We start from the raw sequence: 22,919 nt of genomic DNA on the forward strand, positions 1-22,919 counted from the left end.
GGTAAATGGATGGAACTAGAAATTATTATCCTGAGTGAGTTAACCCAATCACAAAAGAACACACATGGTATTTACTCACTGATAAGCAGATGTTAGCCCAAAAGCTTGGAATAGCGAAGACTCAACTCACAAACCACATGAAGCTCATGAAGAAGGAAGACCAAGTGGGGATGCTTCAGTCCTACTTAGAAGGAGTAACAAAAATACTCAAGGGAGCAAATATGGAAACAAAATGTGAGACAGAAACTGAAGGAGGAGCCATCTGGAGACCATTCCACCTGGGTATCCATCCCATGTACAGTCACCTAAGCTAGACACTGATGTGGATGGCTGGAAGTACATGCTGACAAGAACATGATATAGCTGTCTCCTTAGAGGTCTGCCAGAAACTGACACATTCAGAGGACAATGCTCACAGCTAACCACTGATATGATCAAGGGTTTCCTAATGGAGAAGTTAGAGAGAAGACTGAAGGAACAGAAAGGGTTTGTGACCCCATGAGGAGAGCTACAATACCAACCAACCAGAGCTCCCCAGGGTCTAAACCACCAGCCTTCGAACACATAGGGAGGGACCCATGACTCCAGCTGTGTATGTAGGGGAGGGTGGCCTTTTCGGGCATAGGTGGCAGAGGAGATTCTTGGTCCCATGAAGGACGAACACAGAGTTGGGGGGAATGTGAGGGGGATAGGTGGGGCAGGGGGTAGATGGCAGCACAGCCTAATAGAAGCATGAGAAGGGGGTGGGATAGGAGGTTTCTGGGTGGTGGGGGGAAATGGGTTAAGGGGATAAAATCTGAAATGTAAGTATAATACCCAATAAAAAAAATAAAAAAAAAAAATAGAAAAGAAAACAAGGGAACCAAAGCACTAGGACACTTGTTTGCTGGACAGCTGAGTGGCCTAGCCTCATTCTTCCTAGAATCTACAAGAAATTATAGGACATTGGAGCAATCCTTCCTTACTGACTCCTGAATGGTGGGCTAGACCACATGCACCTCTGAGATGCAGAGAATGAAAGAAAGGGGCTCTGCTATGCACAGAGCCATCTCGTCTCCTTTGTCTTCTTTGACTAAAAGGCCTTGAACACATCACATCTTCCCTTACAGACCCTTCATTTCTATTTCCACTGTATAAACATGGGTCTGGAATCTCTGCCTTCTTCAATAGCATTAATTTGTATTCTTTAAACTCCTTGGTGGCTAAACCATCATGTTAACATCAGGTCTTGCCACCACTGATAACACAAATATATCTGAGGCTTTGACCAACCTGCACTCATGTTGGTACCTCCAGGGTGGCACAGATTCCACATTGTTGGAATACCCTGCACCTGGCACTGCCTGAAGGGAAGACAAGAATGCTTGACCACCAGGCTGCCTTTGGGGCAGAGGCTGAGCTCAGAACTCCTAGAGGTAAGGCTTACTAGACAATATCACTCTGACAATATCCATCACAGACAATATCACTAGACAATATCCATCTAACAATAGTATGCAGTTGCTAGGGTGGCTGAACTTGGCATGTGGATTTTCTCTCCTTTGTAGCTCAGTGAGGGGAAACAGTCAAGGCAGGTCAGGTCAGTATATTGGGACAAAACAGAAAGTAGACAAGATTTGTACTGAAGCTCTCTTTGCCTCCCCTTATACTGCAGGTAGCACCATAAGAACCTCAGTTCATCCAAAGAGGCACGCCACTCTTATTTGGGCATTATTGACCTGTCTCCCCAGGCATGAAACTCCATTAAAACCAGGGATGCTTTCACTTTCCCAAGTTCATGCCTTCTATCTGATGCAAAAAAAAAATACACGTTTACCCTGGGGCTCATGCAAATCAGCACAGGTGGGGATGCTCTGAAAATGCTCAAACACTAGCCATCCAGGCCGCCATTTTGAACTGTAGCTTAGTGGCCCACACTGAAGTTAGCTGAACTAGTCAGTCTAGAATGAGCCTACATGTAAGTGATGCTGGTAGCTCTGGGAAATGACACAAAGGACGACTACCCTGGCTGGGAGGATCTGGTAGACTGTTTTATTCTTGCTGGTGTCAGCTAGCCTGCTGGTTTCTATTTGTGAGTTCATTTTAGACTCAGTGTTCATGATCACCTCTTGATTAGCAGTGAACATTTCACATCATAAAAGATAAATGATGGTGAACCCACTATGCAGGCTGGTGGTCACCACTCCCAGGCAGTGGAGTGCTGCAAGAACACAGCATGCTTAGAGATCAAGGCAGTGCCCACCAGGATGGTAACAGGTTTTGTAAAGCCTTGAGGCCAGTGTCTACTTTTCCATCCTCCCCCTCCCCCCATCTCCCTCCTCCCTCTCTTTGCTCTTGTCTCTTTCATGTGAACATGTGAATCTATACCTCTGGCTTTCCCACTCTTACACTCCACGTCCCACCAATGCACTTTTTATCTACAGAAAACCTTGTTACTCTGTCACACTATGTGATGAAATTCACCTTAGAAATTCTCCTGTGCCTACAAGACTCCCAGGAGAATTGGCCATGTGTGTATACCTTTATCTATAAAATACCAGGAGTGTAGACAAAGCTGTTTGTGGAAAGTTGGAAAGATACCCTAAATCCACTGGCTAAAAAGGATATAAGGAATTATATATGTCTAGAAGCTTCCTTTAAACCAGATAAAAGGAGAAAATAAGGTGGATTTTGATAATTTTTAACTGTATAAAAGAAAAAATTGGTGATTAGGCAAGGTTCAGAACAGAACCAAGAGGAGAGTGTATGTGTGTATATTATTTCTAAGGGGGATTTATGGGATTTCCAAAATGGCTACCTGCATGTCTTTTTCTATCTAGAAAAAAGGACAACTATGGACTGCCTTCCTTCCTCATCTCTTTTCTCCTGGGCAGTTTTCTTAGGTAAGAGCTCTCTGCCCCTATTCAGAACAAAATATCTCTCTTCACTAGCACTCTCTCACATGCTAGGCTTCTCTGGAAAACATTAAAATCCACACCAACATGGGTGCCTTTGGTCAGTCCTAGGCTAATAATTCAGCAAGTTCAACCATTTACACCAACTGTCACACATGGTCTACTCTAGAGAAGGAAAGGTCACCTTTCTCCACAGTCCACCAGGGATTGACTAGAATGTATCTTCAGCAGCATTATAGGAAGAAGAGGAGGCTTGGTGGACAGTGTCTGTCATTGAGAAGGTGGGTCACAGAATTAGGGAAGAAAACCAGGGAGCAGTATATTGGTGCCAGACACTCAGGCTACTGAGGGGACAGGTGATTGAGGCTTGCAAGAGTTGAGGGGGGAGGTATCACCAGCCTGGTCCTCCATGTTGAGGAGAGCTGAGGAACAGCTGTGGGAGTCACTGAGCCACTTGGAGGGAAGTGAACTGGATTTCTATTTCTTGTTTGCACTGTTAAAACGTTCCTTTAATGTGAAAGCCTTTCTGTTAAATGGAGGGGAAAGAGAATTCTACGACAAGTAGAGCTGTAAAACAAAGAGAACAAAAGCAGGAGGCGTCTGAAATGGGTTTGTTGCTATAGATATAGGGAGACAGATAGCAGGGCTGATGGATGGATGGAGACAGTACTTATAGCTCAGAGGCTGAACACAGGCTAAAGGAGACAGCCAAAAGAGAGGTGCCCATCTCCAGAACTTCCGCTGGGAGTCAAAGCAAACAGCTCAAAATAAAATAGCCAGGCCAGGTGTCACCTACAGGCGAAGTGCTAAGAAAAGGGACACCAAAAATAAAGCAAAATTGGAAAGGACTTTCAGCTCATCCATTTAATGGGATGTCCCCTGGGGTCAGCTATAACAACTACAAGATAGCAAAGAAGATCCATAGAAAGACAGGACCATCTCAAAGCATTGGATGGGAAATCAGAGAACATTTTAGTAAATAAATCCAGGAGTTAACTTTCTATCTTCAACCTAGTTACCTAAAGGCACTCATGGCCACACATGTGCAAACATACATTCAAAAGGTAAGCAATAAGCTACAATAGCAAGAGGTACTCAGAAGTAAACCTGTCTTGCTATAGATAGGGAGGAGAATACATTTTTGAGGAACCAATAAAATGAAGCCACTCTCCTGCAGGAATGGGACCAGTTATTGCATCAAAGGTGACCTATAGCCGCAGAAGGCATATAAATTCCAGTCTTTATAGAGTATTCATTCCTGCTGCAGGTAATTAAATTGTGGGGGCATGTCTCATAAACTATAGAGGCTTCCCCATAAAGTCTTCAGGCCACTAGATTGAGGGCAGAAGCCTATGGCAGGGCTGAGGGAACCATGACCATCCTGAGCCTACTGAATGGCTCCTCCAGTCACATCCAGTGCCAGGTATAACTTAAACAAAAGCCACTCTATGGCATCCACCTAGGCAACTGGAAGAGACCACAGTCCAGCTTCTAGAAGCTGGAATTTGGGGTAGAAAGAAACTGTTCAGCTTCCACTCTGCTTTCTTTGATGTTTTGAAAATCAAATTCACCTGCCCAACACACAAGTCTATGCTTAGATCAACCTTAGTCTTGATTAAACAGAACATGGGACTCCATGTAGTATCAAGCACCTGTAATCCTGACACCCTGGAAGCAGAGACAGGGAGTACAGCCATTCCAGAACAGCCATGGTGACATACACAGTGAGCTTAAGGCCAGGCTACATGAGAACGTTTATGGGTGTGTGGATATGGGGATGGTGGGCAGGGAGGGTTGGGGGTGCATGGGGGAAAAGAACAAGAGAGGGAGAACTTGATCATGGCTTCTTCTGAGCCCTCAGCATTCCATCTGCATCTCTGCTAGTGTATTTGTTTGTTCTCGAAGTCGCTTTCTCCAGAGGTCACATCCTCTGAGTAGCTTTACTCAGTTCCTCCTCTGGATCCAACCAGTTTCTTCTATGGGAGTTCAACCCTAATTTTTATCAACTTGTCAACCTAGCACTTAAGGGCTAGCTAAGCATCTTTCCACTCAACTGCAAGGAACAAGAGTAACTGAAGTGACCCCACCCTCTCAGCAGTAGCCCTCCATGAGGCACCTTCACAGGCCCTGCCCTATAGAAGTAACAGGTAGGTTACTATGAAATGAGTGAACCGGGACCCAGACAAACCTAGAGCTCATGAGCCTTTTAGGTCAGGCAAGTCTTCCTATAGCATGCCCTGAAAAGATATAGCCTCAGCATCGGGAAAAGGTCAGATATCTCCTCTGTTTGTGCAGTTACTCTGCAATGTACCACCTCTACTCTGCCTGAGGCCCAACAGGGACAGGGCAAAGGCCAAGTCCTTTTGTCCCATCCCTTGCTCCTTCTGCCAATTCTGCCTAGGAGAAGGCTAGATTGTTCAAGTCCTTTCCCTAGCCAGCTGATATGCCTTACACAAGTCTTCCTATACAGTGTGCATTTCACTTTGTTTTCCTCTTTGTTCTCCTCCTAGAAGGTAGGCTTTGCTACTGTTTTTTGGTTTACTGCTTTACCCAGTTCTATGGGAGGAGTGTTATGCAAACGAGAGTATGAATGAATGCATGCCAATGGTTCTAAGACCCGAAGGTCACTATTTTGTTCTGGATTAGACCTAAAACCCTGTCTTCATGCAGTATAGGAGCCAGGTCAGACGCTTTTCCTGATTCCGAGTGATGACTGTCAATCCACTTGCAGGATACCACCACTGGTCCATGGCAACTAGCTTCCCATTCTTTGGGCTGTTCCAGGATGGCATTAGCTCCCACTGTTCAGTACTTTGGGTCTGGATAGGGATCTTCCTATTCTTATATCATGTCGAATCCTGAGAGGGGACAGTTTAAAGATAGGCAAGGTGTCAGTATGGGTTGTCTCCAAATCCTTCCTACCCAAATGCATGGATGTCTCTGAATGACTTCCTTCAACAGCTTGCTTGGGAAATGGTGACTAGAGAGAACTCTGAGCAGAACAGCTACTCACATGCATCTGAGCTATGCATTGCCCCACCCCCACCCCCATTAACTCCTTGACCTTCTTCATCTAAAACTCAGATAAGACCTATCAGATAGTTTGCTGAGATCACACAGAAAGAAAGAAAGAGAGTTCAGATCTAGATTCCCTGGACTGTGCAGGTCAAACTCTTCCTAAAGGAGCTGTCTTGGCAGGAGGAATCCAGAGCAACAGGAAGATGATTTATTGTATATAAATTGCAATTTACCTTGAGGCATAATTTGCATATGACACACAGTGTGAATAAATTTAGATATTCTATTAGGCTGAAGACAATCTAGCTGAAGTGGTATGGATATGACTCTGGAGAAACCCAAGAGAAGACAAGAAGCACAGCCATTCATCTAGAGCCTCTGACCTGGTTCCTAGACTACATGAAGATGGGGTTTCAGGACCATCCAAGGCTGGAGAGGGAAACAGTCCCATTCGGAGGAATCTCATAAATATTGGTGAGAAGAATGTAGCAGGGCACCAAGCCCACATGTCTGCCTTTGAAGGCCTTGACACAGCAGAGGTGGATGAGTTAGTTGTTCTTGACCGATACACCAGATATGGGATTCACAGATAGACCCAAAAGCTCCAAGATAGTGAATGCCCAGAATCTGCTGGCATCAAGGATGAATACTAAGACAGGAGGTTGGTGATGGGTAACACATGACAGAAACAGAGGAGGGATGACCTGAATGTCATTCTGGATTCCACACCAGTCCTATATCTTCCTCATTCCAAACAATCCCTGGTTTCCCATGGGGGACTGGTGTCATTGTAACAGATGTTGGGCAACAATCACACTGCACTGACCTCTCTTAGCTCCACCCAGCAAAATCACAAATCAGACGGCCTCGAGGGGCCTCGAGGGGAGCCATCCTCTGGGTAGAACATTTCTGTCTCTGCTTTAGAAATCCAACTCAGTCAGTTTCTGCCTCATAAGCAGACCTGCCCACGTAGAACCTAGACATCTGCGTGGCTGATTTACGCCTTTAATACCGCCAGCTTCATTTAGCCAGTCTGGAAAACACATCCCAGCGCATGAAACTGGAGCTTTTCTTCCCTCATCCATACTCACTGGGCATTAATTTTCACAGTGGAATTTTTTTTTTCTATTGCTTTCAATGCTCCTTTATGGAGCATTTTTCTGTCTCAGACAACATGCACAATGGCCAGAATGGCCACAGGCTTTTCTCATGCCTTTGTCTACAGGAAAGAGAACTAGCAGGCAGGTTGGTATATTCTGGTGGAAGAAGGTTGGAGATGCTTTTTTGAGATCTCAAAATTCCCCACAAAAGATCCCACAAGCAGAATAGCAATGGAATAGCAATGATCTCCCCTCCATACACAGCCAGATGACATGATAGCACCCAAAACATTCCCACCCATATCCATTCATCCAATCAACCCAGCCTTCACATGAGTGCAGCAGAGCTCATATAAAAGCTTGGGAAGGTCTCCCTCTTTCTGTCACGGCTGCCAGGTAGTGAAGTCTCCACAGGGGACTTTCTTATGAGATACAAGAGCACAAGAGTGAGTGATGTTGTAGATTTCTTTCTTATCCCAAGATATCTTTAATCATTTCCCTCAGCAACAGGCTGAAGAAAGACAGACTTGATGGCTTGCAAGCCCTATTATCTCACCAGGTCCCCTGGGGCTTGGTTCATTTTCTTTTCATGGATTCTCCACCAGTTATACATCAAGCCACACGCTTCACGTTCTCCCACTCTCTCGATCTGTTTCATCTTACCTTTTCCTGTGTTTTTTTCTTCTTGTGTTGTTCTTCCCTTTCACGTCCCTGTCCCCTTTCCATAAGATCTTGTCATCACCCTTGTCCACTCAACCAAAACAGACATCCTTGACTCCAGGAGTAGCCCTCTGCATACACCCATGCTGCGCGTCTCTACCATGAAATCACATCCTATGACATTCTGTGCTGACTGACATCTGCAGTACTTGGTGGGCGGATGTGAGCTTTGCTGTACACTTCAGGAGGAACCTTCAGCTTACTGTCCCATCACAGATAAGAGGACATTATATCTCTGCAAGGCTGCAACTTATTCAAGGTGTCATATCATAGTCCTGGGTCCCCAAATGGAGGACCAGAGATTTCACACTTTGACCTCTTGTTCATTTTGTCCTGTTGGAAAGCCAGCAGGGCTAGTTGGATCTAGGATCTCCAAGTGGAGCTGCCAAGGACATTATGAGATGTGAGAGGTTTGATGGTAGCACAGGGGGCATTCAGAGACAGGGACGGGGCTCTATAGCGATTAGAGCCAGTCCTGGCCAATGGCCAAGTGAGGCAACTCATCCCTATCTTCCTGGAAGTTAGCTGTGGGTATGAAGTTTAAAGTATTACAGTGTTCTTTCCTTTCTCTTACTCATCTCAGCGTGTCCCTTTCATAGGCTGCATCACTGTAGCATAACAGGCATCCTGGGAAGTATATTTTCAGGGTGAGATAGTTGTGGCAGACAGTTCATGTTTCCATGAACCTCTAAGGATATGAAGGAACTAAGGAGGAAAAGAAACCAAGTGGCCCTTGCTGTCCCTCTCCTTCTACTCCCAGCTCTTTGATAAGGAAACTGAAGCAGGGTAGTTAGGGGTTCTTCTATGCATATTTTAGGGTGGGTTTCTTCTTTGTCCTGCTCACTTCAACTTTCTTGTAGACACAGCAATCCTTTGATCCAGTGTATACTCCATTGCCGTCTGTTCTAGTGCCCCAATCACAATGACAAATGGTCAAAGGAGTCCCTGCTTAAGGCTTCCTGCTCCTAATGAGAAAAGGGAGGGCACAGTGGGCTACATTTAAAGTCACTAAGGGCCATCTCCCAACTGTCTATGCCAGTCACAGCATCCCAAATCCACCAAGCCTTCCTGCTACAGCCCATTAACCCTATTCTTTCTAGAAGCCAAGAACCCAATCCAGCTGCCTGAAAAAAATTGAATTACTTGTGGCCATACAGCAGTAAAGAGAGGGAAGCTGAGATGCTTTGTGTGTGTGTGTGTGTGAGAGAGAGAGAGAGAGAGAGAGAGAGAGAGAGACAGAGAGAGACAGAGAGACAGAGAGACAGAGAGACACAAAGAGAAAGATACAGAGAGACAGTGAGAGAAGCAGAGGCAGAGAGACATGAAGAGTAAAGTAAGCAAAAAGCAGAGTAGAGTAAGCAAAAAGCAAGGAAAAGAAATAATTCAGAAAAAAATTTCTATGTTCTGCACATTATGAAGAATGGGAGTTGCAGAAACATGGATTTATTGCAGTATCATGCATCATGCACACACATGAACACACACACACACAATCTAGGGGCATGGTTTTCTTGCTAATGTAGCTCTTGGGACAGGAGAAAAATGCCTTCTTCCTCCTTAAGCCCCAGCTGATCACACTCCATTTCCTTGCTTCTATTCTCTAAAACCAGCACAATTGCTGTTTTTCTCTCAAGTCAAATGAAATCCATGTAATTGAAAATGACTTTCTAAGTAAGTACCAAGAAGGGAAACTCATGTGCACCCACATACACAGGAGCTGGAGTTCAGCTTCCAAGTCCACCATGCTTTGTTTTGTTTTAGGGGAAGCATAGGGGACCTGAGGATGAGGTCTATTTTTTCCCCTGGAGGAAAATGTCCCTGTTTCCTCCCACTGTTTGCTTTAGAGAGAAAGAGAGAGAATTATCTGGATGGAGTCTCAGCGGGGAGCTGCCTTCTGTCTGCTTTGCATGCTGCGAGATGTGAATTGATATTGTACTGATAATTTGGGGGAGGGAGGGGCATGTGTGGGGAGAGAGGAGCCTGCATTGTGAGCATCTGTGAAAACCACTTTGCTAAGAAATGATCTTTTTCTTGCACACAATGACAAGATGTTGCCCTCCGAATCTTCTCCTGGCAGTGGCATTGGTGCCAGAGTGAGCATAATTTCCCCTGTCTCCATTGAGGTAGTTATTTATACGATTCCACATTGGAGTCAAAGTCTTTTTCTTTTTTTTTTTAAACTTTGCCGGCTGTGGCTCTTGCAACGAAATAATTACTTTTGTGCCAAGTACTTAGGTAACAAGATAAACAAGAGGCAGCATAAACGGAATGTAAATATGGAACAAGTGTCTATAAGGGAAAGGCAACAGAGGGGTGGGAAGATGGTGCATAGGCTTGCTACTTCTAGCAACCGCTTCCCTCCTCCCCCAGGGGGCACCCACTCAAGCTTCTCTCTGTGCCTCCCCGTGAGTGTGTGGTTCATTAGGGGAAGAGATGATGTCACATGGCAGTGCAATGGGCACCATTGGCATATATCAAAAGAATGAGTGGCAGAAGTTGGGGGTGTCCACGCTGTACACAACTGCATACACTGAGGTCCTTGCTAGAGAAAGAACATAATATTGTAGATGAACCCTGGAAGTCAATTCTGTGCCCCAGCTCTGGCGCAAATCTCCAAGTGAACTTGAGGAAGTTACCTCTCCTCTTTGGATTTCCGAGTACTCATTTCCAGTAGTAGGGCAGAGTGGGAGGAAGGACTGCACACCTCAACTGTACATGATCTCCAGTAGTCGTTACTGAACAGATAGTACAATTCACCAGCATGGGGAGGAGGTAGTTGTTCATGAGTTTCCATCTTTTCCCAGCTAGGCAGTGTTCATAAGGTTACACCATCAGTGACACCCTCATCCATTAACAGAAGATATGTTTGGGGGACTGGAAATTTATTTGAAGAGAGTCTTTCTAGATGTTATTGTGTTACTGGTATTACAAAGAAAGTATCCAGTTGGCTATCAAATTTGAACACTTGATTCTCAATTGGTGGCACTGTCTGGGGAGGTTTAGGAGGTAAAGCCTTGCTTGGGAGAAGAATGTTACTGGTGGTGGGATTTGACAATTTGAAGCTTTGTACCATTACCAGTGTGTTCCCTCTACTTTATGCCTATCTATCATTGAGGACATGAACACTCATCTTCCTGTTCCTGTGCTGGCCACAACACTTATCTGCAGCCATGCCTTGTTCCAAAATTGTAAACCAAATAAACTCTCCATGCTATGAGTTGTCTTGGTTGTGGTATTTTATCACAGTAACAGAGAAGCAACTAACACAGCATATTTTACAGCCACCTGAATGACATAATGCCATTCAAGCACAATATAATAAATCTCTGTGTTTGACTCAGTATGAAAGGAAGATCCTGTCTCAAAAAATAAGGCACAGCAACAACAAAAGACTAGTTTAGCATTGGTAATAATGGTAGCCACTACAGTGTGAGTTCATCAACTAGTGTTACACCACACTTGCCCACAAGCTTTCTTTCATAGCACTTCTCTTTCCAAGATGCTCCTCCTATCTGCACAAATATCTGTCTTACAATTCTATTCTTTGTTATTTCCAAGTAAAACTTTTGGCGTAGAGAAATGCCTCTATACTTATGTTTAGTTTGGACACACAAAGCCAGCAGTAAGTCTAGCCCTCTCTGTTTTAGCCCCCTTTTGAGTTTGACCTGGGATATAACCCTTCACTTTCCTAAACTTCAAGTTCCTACAGATAAAGTGGAGATATGTTACCTCTTAGCCAGTGGATTCAAGCCAAATACTTCACAATGATTTTAAAAACGAATAGTACCCAAACAGCAGAACCTATCTGCCCTAATAGTTGAAAGTACTGACACAAAGGAAGAATGAGGCAAGCATGCTTTATAGGAAGGTTTTTAATATATGAGTGATCATATATTTATACTGGACTGACAACCCACCTACTGGAGAAGGTGGAGAGAAAGTGGAGACTTCAGGATGTTTTGACTAATGGCTCAAGTCGTATGTCCATCACTGACCTCAGGAAGACTCCTCTACATAGGACAGGGATTCTAGCACCCCTGCCTCCTTTGTAAATGCCAGCACCCTTCTCTTAGTCTTGACAGAGATGATATTTCTTACTCCGTGAAGGTGTCAGGTACCCTGGAACTAGAGTTATAGACAAATGTCAGCTGCCATGTGGGTGCTGGGAATTGAACCCACATCCTCTGGAAGAACAGCCAATGCTCCTAACTATGGAGGCATCTCTACAGCCCCTCTCAACAAAGATTTCTGGAATCACACTCTACTCTGCCCTGCCCTGAAGCTGGAGAAGAGCCGAGATTCTGGTTGCCTAAGCCAGGTGTGGGATGCTCTGTGGGAAAACTCATCTTTTTCTTGCCCTTATTCCCTTCTGTCTTTATTGTTCTCAACTTCCTTTTTGCTCTTCCCCCTCCTTCCTCTCTCCTTCTTCTTCCAAACGCTTCCCAAACCCTAGTCTAAAGAAGAGGTGGTTTTGTGGGTTTTTTTCTCAGAGATTCAAATCTAGGACTGAATGTTTTACAAGAGCTCTGTCCCCAGTAAGGCTCAGCAAAAGATGGGAGCTGTTACCAGTTCTTTTTTGCTTGCTTGCTGGTTTGTTTGTTTTTAGATGAAGACTCTATTTGTGAGTCTTAGATCTTAGAACCATTTCAACTACTATTTACACTGAGATGGTACAATGATTATTCCTTTAGAAAAAAAAGTTCAACTTAAGTTGAATAGCTGAGTGGTAAAAGCCTCTGCTGGACACCCATGACGCCCTAAGTTCAAAGCCTGGTGCTACCGAAAGGTTTTAAGAAATGTCCAATAAAAATCATAGCTTAGATGCAAGAGTTGCTACAGAAAATGGCATTAGCCCCCTCAGGAGCTAATATCCATGGCTGGATTTGGGGTCTTCAGAGGCTATGTATGTATGTGTTAAGGAGACCATGCCATCACCCTGATCTTCCACACAGGGTTGCTTCAATCAGCTACTAGACCCCTCAGCATATCTAGTGGAATTTAATAAGCAACGAAGATTGGTTAGAGCAGTGTTCTATATCTTATTGTATTTAATAATATTCAAAATAAGATGCATATTACCTAAGTTTGACTCTGTGGGAAAGAATGTGGCATGGGTATACTTGGCCAGGAACAAAAAAGTAAGTCACCCATGTTGGAATGATGCAGTGTGTTTGTGATATGAAATGCTGTCTACAGCAACTGGCCCCTATGGGCAGTCTAGAAACTGTCCAAAGTAGGGAGGCTGAAGCTCTGGGGGCTTTTAGTCTGTCCTACATGGGTTTGCATCCAGTCTGGCCTTTATTGCAACCTGAGAATACAGGTAAACATTTTCCTCAGTTTAGTAAAATGAGGATCATTGTACTGACCTTCTGTGATTGCTAGGCAAAAGATGGGCCAATTCACACAGGGACCTCATGACAATTTCCAAAATGCCACAGATAGGTTGAAAATTTTAATTCTGCTCTCCCACCTAACTATAAACTATATGCCAAGGAAGTACTGGTAGAAGTCTTACCTGACAGTCCTCACCTAGAATTGGCCACAGAGCCCAGATTTGTCCGGGAGAGGAGGACATCATCTGATGGAATCCAAAAATATCTGCCTTGCCTAGGTTCATGCCACACAGCCATAGAGCCACGCTGGGTGGAATCTGGCATCCAGCAGAAAGGCCATCTTTCCCTAGATCTGGCTCTGTTCTTAGAAGAAGCTGGGAGAACTGAGTGATGTCTTAGGAATCACTTAGCTCCTTCCAGCTAAAATCATCCAAAGCCATAGTGCATCTACACCGCAGCCTTCCGAGAGTAAATGAGTCACACAGGCAATCTCTGTTGGTTTTAAAAAAAAAAACACAGCACTTAGGCATATGGTCTTCCTGAGTCCAGATTGACCTGTCTTAAGGATGTCTATTACCCAGGACACCTAATCCAGATGACCCGAGGAAGGCAGTATAGTGACCAAAAGCCTTACCTCTACCCACCTCTAAATGCTAGCCCCAAAGGAGTATACTGAACTTCACTTGCACATGCTAGAAAGTGGCTAACACTGATCCTTGCCACACCCAAAGGACATGGGCTTCCTCAGTCTCTGGGTCTTTGCATATGTTCTGGCTCATTTCCTGTTCCTTCTTGTTTTCTGTCACCAAGCAGATCTGTATCTGGTACCAGCATCGGTGTCACACTCATCCCAGCAGCCACCTTCAGAACTGGGCTATTCTGTCAACCAGGATTTTAATTATCTCTAACTTTTTCTTATCTTGTCTGTTATGATGTTAACTCTGCCCTCTGAACTTCCTTTTTCTGCCCTCCATGTCACTGTAGTTTTCTTCTCTTCTATTTTGTTTCTTTGCTGTATTCTAGTTGTCTTTAGATATGTCTATGAATATATGACTGGGAATAATACACTTTTGCTTCTGGTTATGACTGCACATGTGTCATCTAGGTGATCATGTCCTGCACATGTGTGCAAGTGTATGTGTATGCATGTTCACCCATGGTTGTGTACACAGAGGTCAGAGATTATTGTCAGATGTCTTCTTCTATTGCTTTCCATCTTACTTTTCAACTCAGGGTCTCTCAATAAACCTGATGCTCACTGATTCCACTGGACTAGCCCAGTGAGCCTCTGAGGTCTGCCTGTCTCTGTGCACCTCACTCTAGTGTTGGGGTTACAGATGCACAATAATGAGCCCAGCCTTACATAGGTGCTGCAGATCTGAACTCTGGACCTCATGAATATATCACAAGCTCTTTGCCCATGGAACCATTTCTTTAACCCCTTAGTGGGATGTTTTAAATTTCTAAAACTTTTTGGTTCTTCCATGAAACTTAGTTAATTTCAATAGGCTCATACTTCTGAGTCATGTGTGAATACTTCTCATTACCCTTTGAAACGTGTTCCATAGTAGACCTTCTGAGGGTCCTGCTCATGTGGATTTAGCCATTTATCAACTGTGATGTTCTTTAGAGGTATTTATCTTTACAGAACATATAGAGACTTTGTTCTTGCCATTGCTTGCTGAACAATGCAGTATACATTTACACAGCATTTGTCTGTCTTGGGTATTTTAAGTCATCTAGGTGATCAAAAGCATACAGGAAGATATACACAAGTCATAGGTAAATATTAGAATATCATATGTTAGGTACTTAAGCATTGATATTTGGTTATCACTGGGTCCTGCCAGCAACCCTTCATGAATACCAAGGGAAGACTATATTAGTTTACTAGGGCTTCAGTGACAAAAAGTCATAGCCCCAATGGCTTAAAAATTAGGAATTAAATTTCTCCCACTACCAGGGGTTAAGGATCTAAGATCAACACATATTCACAATGATAAGATATCTTTATCCCGCTTGTATATGGCAGCTTTCTGGCTGTGCCTTCACGTTGTCTACCTCCCATCTACAGGCCTCCCTATGCTGTCTAAATGCCTTCTGCAAATGTGTACCCGGTGAGACTTAAAACCCATCTGACAAGGCCCTTCTGCCTTTATCACTCACTGAAATGCCCTTTCCTACAGAGAGACACACTCTGAAACTTCAGCATGGTAATTTTGAGGGACACAAATCACAGTATGACACATGTTATATTTTCTATTTCAGTTTCTTACAACTATAACTATTTTTCTCTGCTTGTCTGATTCTATGGTTTATTTCTGCAGGCTCTTGCTTGTTGTCATGTGAAATGAGTGATTTTCAGTCAGGAGAATATGTTTTTTGGAACTTACATGTAGGGACTCCTGATGGCCCATATTTAGTGTGTACACCTCTGGAGAGAAGCTGCCTTTGTTCCTGGCAGGCTCCCTGGGCACTTCTAACTCATGATCGCTTGTAAACTAAGCCTTGAGTTTTGGCTTTATAGTTCTTGGCATGAAGACAGCCAAAAGAGACTGCAGTACATGAAGGGTATATGAATTTCTGCCCATAGCTCATAGAAAGGAAAGTTTGTGGTCTCTGAAATTTTTCTCTGGAAAAAAGAAACTGTCCAGGTTGCCCACCCAGATACAAAGGCAAGAATGTCCCTTCCCCAACATGCTGTCATTTCTAGGTGGCAGTTTTCTTCCCAGCAGGCTATTCACCATTCCTCTGCAAGTTTTCCAGAGATGCAGCACTGATTTATGGTTAGCAAGAACAGAAATATGTTCTGTCTCACTTCTGGGTCCCAGATATGTGACATAAAATTGACAAGGCTATGTTTCCTTGAGGAGATTCACCTGTCCCTTCTACATTCTGATAGCCCCACATCCTTGACGTAGGAATTCCAGTCTTTGCTGTCATCTGCATGCCTCTCTGTGTTTCTTCTCTTTGTAGAGGAACACCAGTCTTTAGACATTTCTCCTACAGCAAATCCTGTATAATTATTCTTGATACTGTTGCCTGATCATATCTGTAAAGAGTATTTCTGAGTAAGGTCACATTCTGAGTTTCCTTGTGGGACATGAAGTCTAAGGGGTACTCATCAATCCACTAATGTGATATTGCAAGCTATAATACAGGCAGAACCTTGAAGGAGTTAAAGGGTATTTGTCCTCGTCGTTCTTGACTTCTGCTATTGCTGTAAGATGGTTACACCACTGATTCTAACTTAGTATATATTTTCAAAAGTATATTTTGCAAGTGATTTGTGAAAATATCAGTAGGTCCAGCTGATATCAGCAGAACTGCCAGTATTCCACACCAGATGTAAGACAATAAACCAGGACAGGATGCTGTTGAGCTGTAGTTGTCTCTTGTGTCTCAGTACTATGACCATAGATAAAAATGCTCTGTGTTAACAAGTAATAAAAATCCTCTGAGTGGGTGTCCCTTTAAGGTCATTAAATGTCCCATGTCTGGCTTTTCACTTGTCAACACACCCAGTTATAGTCTCTTGTTCCCCTGGTGCTGCAGTGATTGTTGAAGTAGATGTCATAGGGGTCTGAATATACTTTTTGAGGAGATGCTAGCTAGCTTCAGAGAAGATATATTTAAAGGAGGAGGGGGAAGAGAAATGAGAGGAAGAGCAAGAAGAGGAGAAAACTGAGGAAGAAGAAGAAAGAGGAGGAGGAAGAGAAAGGGAAGAAGAGGAGGAAAAAGGAGGGGTATCTGAAGTCAAGTTGATAGGGAGGGATAAAGATGAAGGTGAATCTTTAGGGAGTTGAAGGAAGGGAGAATGTGATTAAAATGTGCTGTCTGTAAACTATCAAAGAATTAATAAAATATTATTGTTTAAAATCTGCATCTAATAAGTTGATTTTCAGAGCCAAAATTTCAAGGCAGGAGTTTGGATTAGCATAGTCAAGTTTCAGCAACCATTACATCACTAGAGTAATATAAATTTTAAAAATATACAGTTAGAAAGATAACTGGCCCTGAAGTAGCCCCTACTAGTTCACCTTTATATAAAGCCATTTCAATGATGGTTCAGAATCAGAACAAACAAGTGAATCAGAGGGACAGCAGCAGACAACCTGGCTCTAATGTGTTTGTCCTTCTTCAGATTGGTTATTTAGGAAGATGGGTAGTTGACTGAGTTTTCCACATCCACCTTAGGATGAGAAACTACTGTGGAGAATTCCCTGTTTCTTCATCTTGCTTTGTAACTGTCCAGTATTCTTATGCCTTAGTAGAACTATTAATACCCCCTGTTTGATTTTGGCAATCTGTTCTTCTTGATTTATAACTGACCAGTTTCCTCAAGTCAACCTGCTTTCTCTTCAGATATGTCCAGGATTCCAGTAGTTAGAACAATTATTAAACTGTCTTTATGAGAAAAGTCTCTCAAGTCTAACACTATCTATTACTCCTTTGTACAGGCACCAGATTCTGCTCTGTAGAAAATCTCTACAACATTCTCACAAGGCACTTCTTCAAAAAAATCAAAGGCTTGCCTTGTCTGAGGGTGTAAATACAATTGTGTAAGTTGTGGGTTGGATGAGGAAACATGTCAGTAGGGAAGACAGGGAGTGGCAAGCCTGGTGTAGGCTGCTCAGCTCTGTGGAGACTATGGTTCTTACAAAAAGAACAAAAAAGTAATTTCAGACAGGATTCTAAATTTTAGACTAGAACAAGGAAGTAGGCTTCAGACATGAAAATGATCTTGGGCTAGGATAGGGAAGTAGGCTCAGATACTTTGGTCATCCTGATAAACCTTTAGAAATTGTGATCATGGGAGTGTTCATGTAACTGGGTTTAATGCCTTGCTTTATCTTTGATTATTTGTGTTTATTGTATTGCTTGTTCCTAGACTATTTGCATCTATTGTATTGCTAGACCCTCAACCTAGAACTGACCTTATTACATGCATGTAATAAAAATGGTATAAAAGCAAAAAAGAAAGAGGGAGTATAGGATAGGGGGTTCTAGGGAGGGGAAATGGAGAAAGAGGCTGGCATCTGTACTGTAAATAAATAAAATATCCAACAAAAGACTCCAACTAACAGGGCTATGTTGGCACTCCAATATCAACATTTTGTGGTCAATGTTTCTCAATATTCATGACATTCTGGGCTCTTTGTAATTTTATCTCCGTGGGGCATTTTGCTTCTATTCTTATCCAACATAAACATGGCCTACAAATTTGAATATAATCCACCAAGACCAAAAATATGTTGGTGACTAAAGTTACATTGACTTTCTTTCTTTTCTTTTTATATTTTTAAAATCTTTGAGAACTTCATGGAATGTAGTTTGGCTATGTTTATTCCCCTCCATTCTTCCCCTATCACCTCTTCAACTCTCCCATCCCTTCCCATTTGACTATGGCACTTTGAGATTCCTCTATTTTTTTCTTTTCTTTCTACACTGAGTCCAGGCTTGCCCTGGTGTGTGGTCAGCCTACCAGGGGTTTCATCATTAAAGAAAGCCAACATTCCTTCTCCAACTAGCTATCAGATACTGATCTTGTCTCAGCTCATAGTGAGGTTTTACATATACCTTCCCTCATTGGCTTTTAACAATCTCAATACCCCCTTTGCCAATGTTGAGCTTATGATCCACAAAGACTTCAGATGAATCATTCTTTTAAAAGCATTGGTCATGTCCAGTCTTCTAAATCTCATACTAGATACAGGCCATCCATTAATTGCTGGTAAATTTGGGATGCAGACATCAGTCATCAGTGTCACAGGCTTAGGATGGATGAGTGCCTGGATCCATCTGTTATAGGCTGCTCCCTGCCTGGCCTTTAAGTTCCTCAGCAGATTGATAACCTGCTCTTAAGACTTCTGAAGAAAACAAGGTAACAGGGAAGGAGAAGGAAAAGCAACTCAGGTTTTGATGTGCTCACTACATTTCAGACATTGTATGCCTACCTACAGCAACTTGCACAGATAAGCAATACTGGTATTTTTAATAGATAACTTTTATTTATTCTTTGACAGTTTCATATATGTGGTCTACCTTGATAATATCTATTCTCAACTCCCCCTTCCACTCCCCAGAGGCAGTCAGAACAAGCATACACCTCTCTATGTCTTCATTCTTTATTATTATTATTTTTTGGAACCCACTGAGTCTAATTGGTGCTTCCTGTTGGATTTCTGGCTGAGCCTGTTGATGCTCTAGTGCTGGCAGCCACAGTTGCAGTGAGTTGAGAATGCAGGACCATGTCATGAGAGCAAACAGCATTTCACAACACTCTCTTATCCTCTGGCTCTTACATTGCTTTTGTTCATTTGTAGATGTTCTCTGTGCCATGGAAGAGGGGGATCTTGATAAAGATGTTTCATTTAGGGACAAGCACTCAAGAGCCATTTATTTCCAGCCCTTTGACCATTAATGAGTCTCTACATTAACTGCTGACCACTGCAAAGGGATGCTTATGTGGCTGAGAACAGCACTAATCTATATGTATAAACATAAATATTTCTAAAGAAGTTTGACAACGTGTCTATTTAGCAAAATGATAGTAGTAAGTTATTCTGGAGCTTATGACCTCCGGAGATATGGGCCTTTGTTCAAATTTCCAGTGCCAGGCATGAATTCACTCCTGTAGAGCAAGCTTAGATCTAGTTGGCAAGCCTATAACTTTCATACCACTATTACCAATGGGCACACTTTGACCAACAGGTCAGTGCATTTACCAGTGTTTACCAGTGGGTAATATCATTGGTGACCTATTTCCTTCTGGCATCCTTTGTGGTACCTTCTGTAATAATGAAGCTAGTCAGTAGGAATAAAATTATGGTATTAATTTCAGCTTGAAGTCTCTATGTTCTGCAACCAAAATGAATTGTGTCTTCAGCATTAGGGTTGTATCATCCAGTTGTGGTAGGGAACAAGATGAATGACAATGTGGCATTATTTGGGGTACTCTAGGGTGTCCTTGACCAACAATGTAAGGGATGAATCACATGCTAGTGTTGGATGTTAACTCAGACATAAGTAACTTCCCTATCACTGTGCACTGAATGAGTTATAAAGCTGAGACCTAATCTCAGCATTTTTTCCTTTTAAATGTCAATCATTTTAAACTAAAAATACAAACATAAAGTTTCTAAACTTATTCTGTAAAATGTCAAGGCTAGGTTATCCCTGCATAAACTGGAGTCCTTGTTCAAGAAATGGTTAATATTCTAGCAGGGAGTGGGAAGGACTCATGTGCCCTGACCACTACTGGAGGATTTATGGACAGTTTATAGCTTCTAAAGAGGAAAACTCAGTTTTCTCTTAGGATATATCTACTGGTATGTGATGATTCTCCAGTGGATGTACCCACACTCCAAAATATATGGACAGCGCAAATTGTATCCAATGGGTTAGTAAAAAATAGAGGCCATAAAGTTGGAGGGAATGGGGGGGGGGGTGAGATAGATGTGGAAGGAGTACAGGGGGAGCAGAGAATAGATATGATTAAAATACATTGTATGAAATTCCCAATATTTAATACAATATTTTTTAAATAAATAAGTAATGTCTCTAAGAATTGTGAGGTTATATAAGTTTCCTCGTGGGAGACACAAATAACAAGAATAGCTAATGAATTTGAGAAAGAACAGTCTCTAAACTCCTCAATGCATGTCCCATTGCTTGCCTATGAACTCTTTTAGGCAAATTGTGAGTATAAGTTTACTTGTTCATTTTTTTCACATGTTTAAATGTATTTTGGTTATATTCTCTGCCCACTACCCTTTCTTATCCCATGCTCATTCTCTGTGGACCCACACTGCTTATTCTTCTACGTATAATGTTAGGATTAGATTCACAGCAATATCTTTCTATCTTCTGTTTCTAGTGGAGTTAGCCAGATAAGAATGTACACAGGTTGGTACTTTGTTTATTACCCTTTCTTATCTAAGCAGTTCACAGCAAAGTGGAGCATTTAATTTGGAATCCCAAAGACTACCAAACCTAATTCTATTATTTTGGAAATGAAGTCAGTGTAGGCCACGAAGTTCAGCATTTCTCTGAAGAATATTGTCCTGCATTCTTTCCATAAGGAAAACCACCCATTATACCACATGATGTTCTTTTAATTTCAAATGACAAAGTGAAGCTTTCCAATTAGGTTATCAATGGAAATACCCTTTACTTTTCTTAATGTTCCCTGAGATTGGTGACTTTGGCCACAGAGTATTCTGAAAGGTCTTATTTTCATGGAAGTTGCACCCCAAGCTTGGTCCCAGTCTTGTCCTTCTCTGTACACTTTCTCTTACCTAGCCTGTGTGCAGTACTCCATGCAAGACAGCAATCAATAACCCTTTTATTAATTAAATGACACTTTATAAAAGCTCTCCTCCAGGGGCTCTGAGAAAGCCAGCTTTGGCTAGCTGTAAAGTTTTAGGTAATCATTTAAGAAAAAAATAATGTTATTCATCATCTTTATGGCAGATCACGGCCGCCACATTCTCCCCAGGAGTTCAATCCATCAATATCTTCAATGCAAGGACGGCTAACAAGGTCCCTGTCACTTTGGGTGAAATATACAGGTACCACCAGAAGCTCCAGAGTCCAACCAGGAGCAAAGTTGTAGCCAGCCCCTAGTCCTGCATTCACCATGTGTGAAGTCTACAAGAGTTTTCGTGCTTGCTTGCCTTCATGGCAGAATAGTGGTGGAGAGGAAAGACTTGTTCAGTTCCGCCCTACTTCAAAGGATGGATAGAGGGCAAGAAGTTTGATTCTATGTGTGAGTTATTCAGGAGTTCCAATGTAGTCGGAGCCACTTAGGAATGTCCAATAGTAACTTCAACATTCTACATTAACACTTCCCAGTGACAACTGAATTCATGGTGTTCTGAAAGTAGTGTAAAGTATGGTTCCTAGCTTGTTCCTTTTCTCTGATATAGTGTAAGTTAGACAGTAGGGGATGCATTGTCACTCTCACTTCACAGACAAGGAAACTGAGTCACAGAAGGCTTACCTGGGTTAAGGATTTGAACTCACATCAAGCTCAGGCAGCATGCTTCCCTTTTTACTGATCATATATACCGATGACGTTCACCGTGATCTTCCTTGTTCCTTTTCAGTGCATGGAGCAAATGGAGTTTACCTAAGATGTTTTGTAGTCCTTTCTGCTTGTCAGTGTTGGGAACACCTTCTCTTAAGTATAATGGCCTGGAACAAGACAATGTTTCAGTAATAGAGTGGCCAGAAGATTCCACACTGTAGTCCAGGTATGTATGCAGTATTCCAAGAATGGCAACAAACGTGCCTGCTTTTGAGATCCACATTTCTGAGCACAGCACAATCCTTTCTCTCATCCCTGGAACCCAAGGTAGGGATTGGGTCATCATCTCAGCCACTAAAAGGGAGCTGGGGACTGGGCAGATACTAATCAGTGCTTGCCACATGCCACACAAGCATAAGGATCTAAGTTTCAACCTCTAGGACCAATGACAAAAATTCAGATATGGTGGTACCCATCAGTAATTCCAAACCAGGAGAGGTGGAGGCAGTGAACTTTTGGAGCCTAGCCAGCCAGTCTTACCAAACTGATGAGTTCTAGGTTCAGGAAGAGATCATATCAAAATAAATGATTGATGATTCATGATGATGATGATGATAATGATGATGATGATGATAAATGTAGACAGTGACTGACGAAGACATTAAACCTTGATCTCTGGCCTCCATGTACACAATCACACATGTACATGTATGCCAAAACACAGATAACAACACACGAGCAGGTTCACATTCACACACACACACACACACACACACACACACACACACTATATATATATATATATATACATATACACACATAC

At 42.6% G+C, this 22,919-nt stretch overlaps 1 long non-coding RNA gene across 1 annotated transcript in view; it reads left to right on the forward strand.

Annotated features, from left to right (window-relative positions):
• LOC143441580 (uncharacterized) overlaps positions 1–22,919 on the forward strand; it is a 197,697-nt gene that overhangs the window by 172,728 nt on the left and 2,050 nt on the right. The window contains exon 3 of the long non-coding RNA XR_013109141.1: positions 22,176–22,322. This is a non-coding gene — a long non-coding RNA (uncharacterized LOC143441580). The remainder of the gene's footprint in view (positions 1–22,175; positions 22,323–22,919) is intronic.

The sequence above is a fragment of the Arvicanthis niloticus genome, chromosome 3, assembly GCF_011762505.2.
Source record: "Arvicanthis niloticus isolate mArvNil1 chromosome 3, mArvNil1.pat.X, whole genome shotgun sequence".
Taxonomy (NCBI): Eukaryota; Metazoa; Chordata; class Mammalia; order Rodentia; family Muridae; genus Arvicanthis; species Arvicanthis niloticus.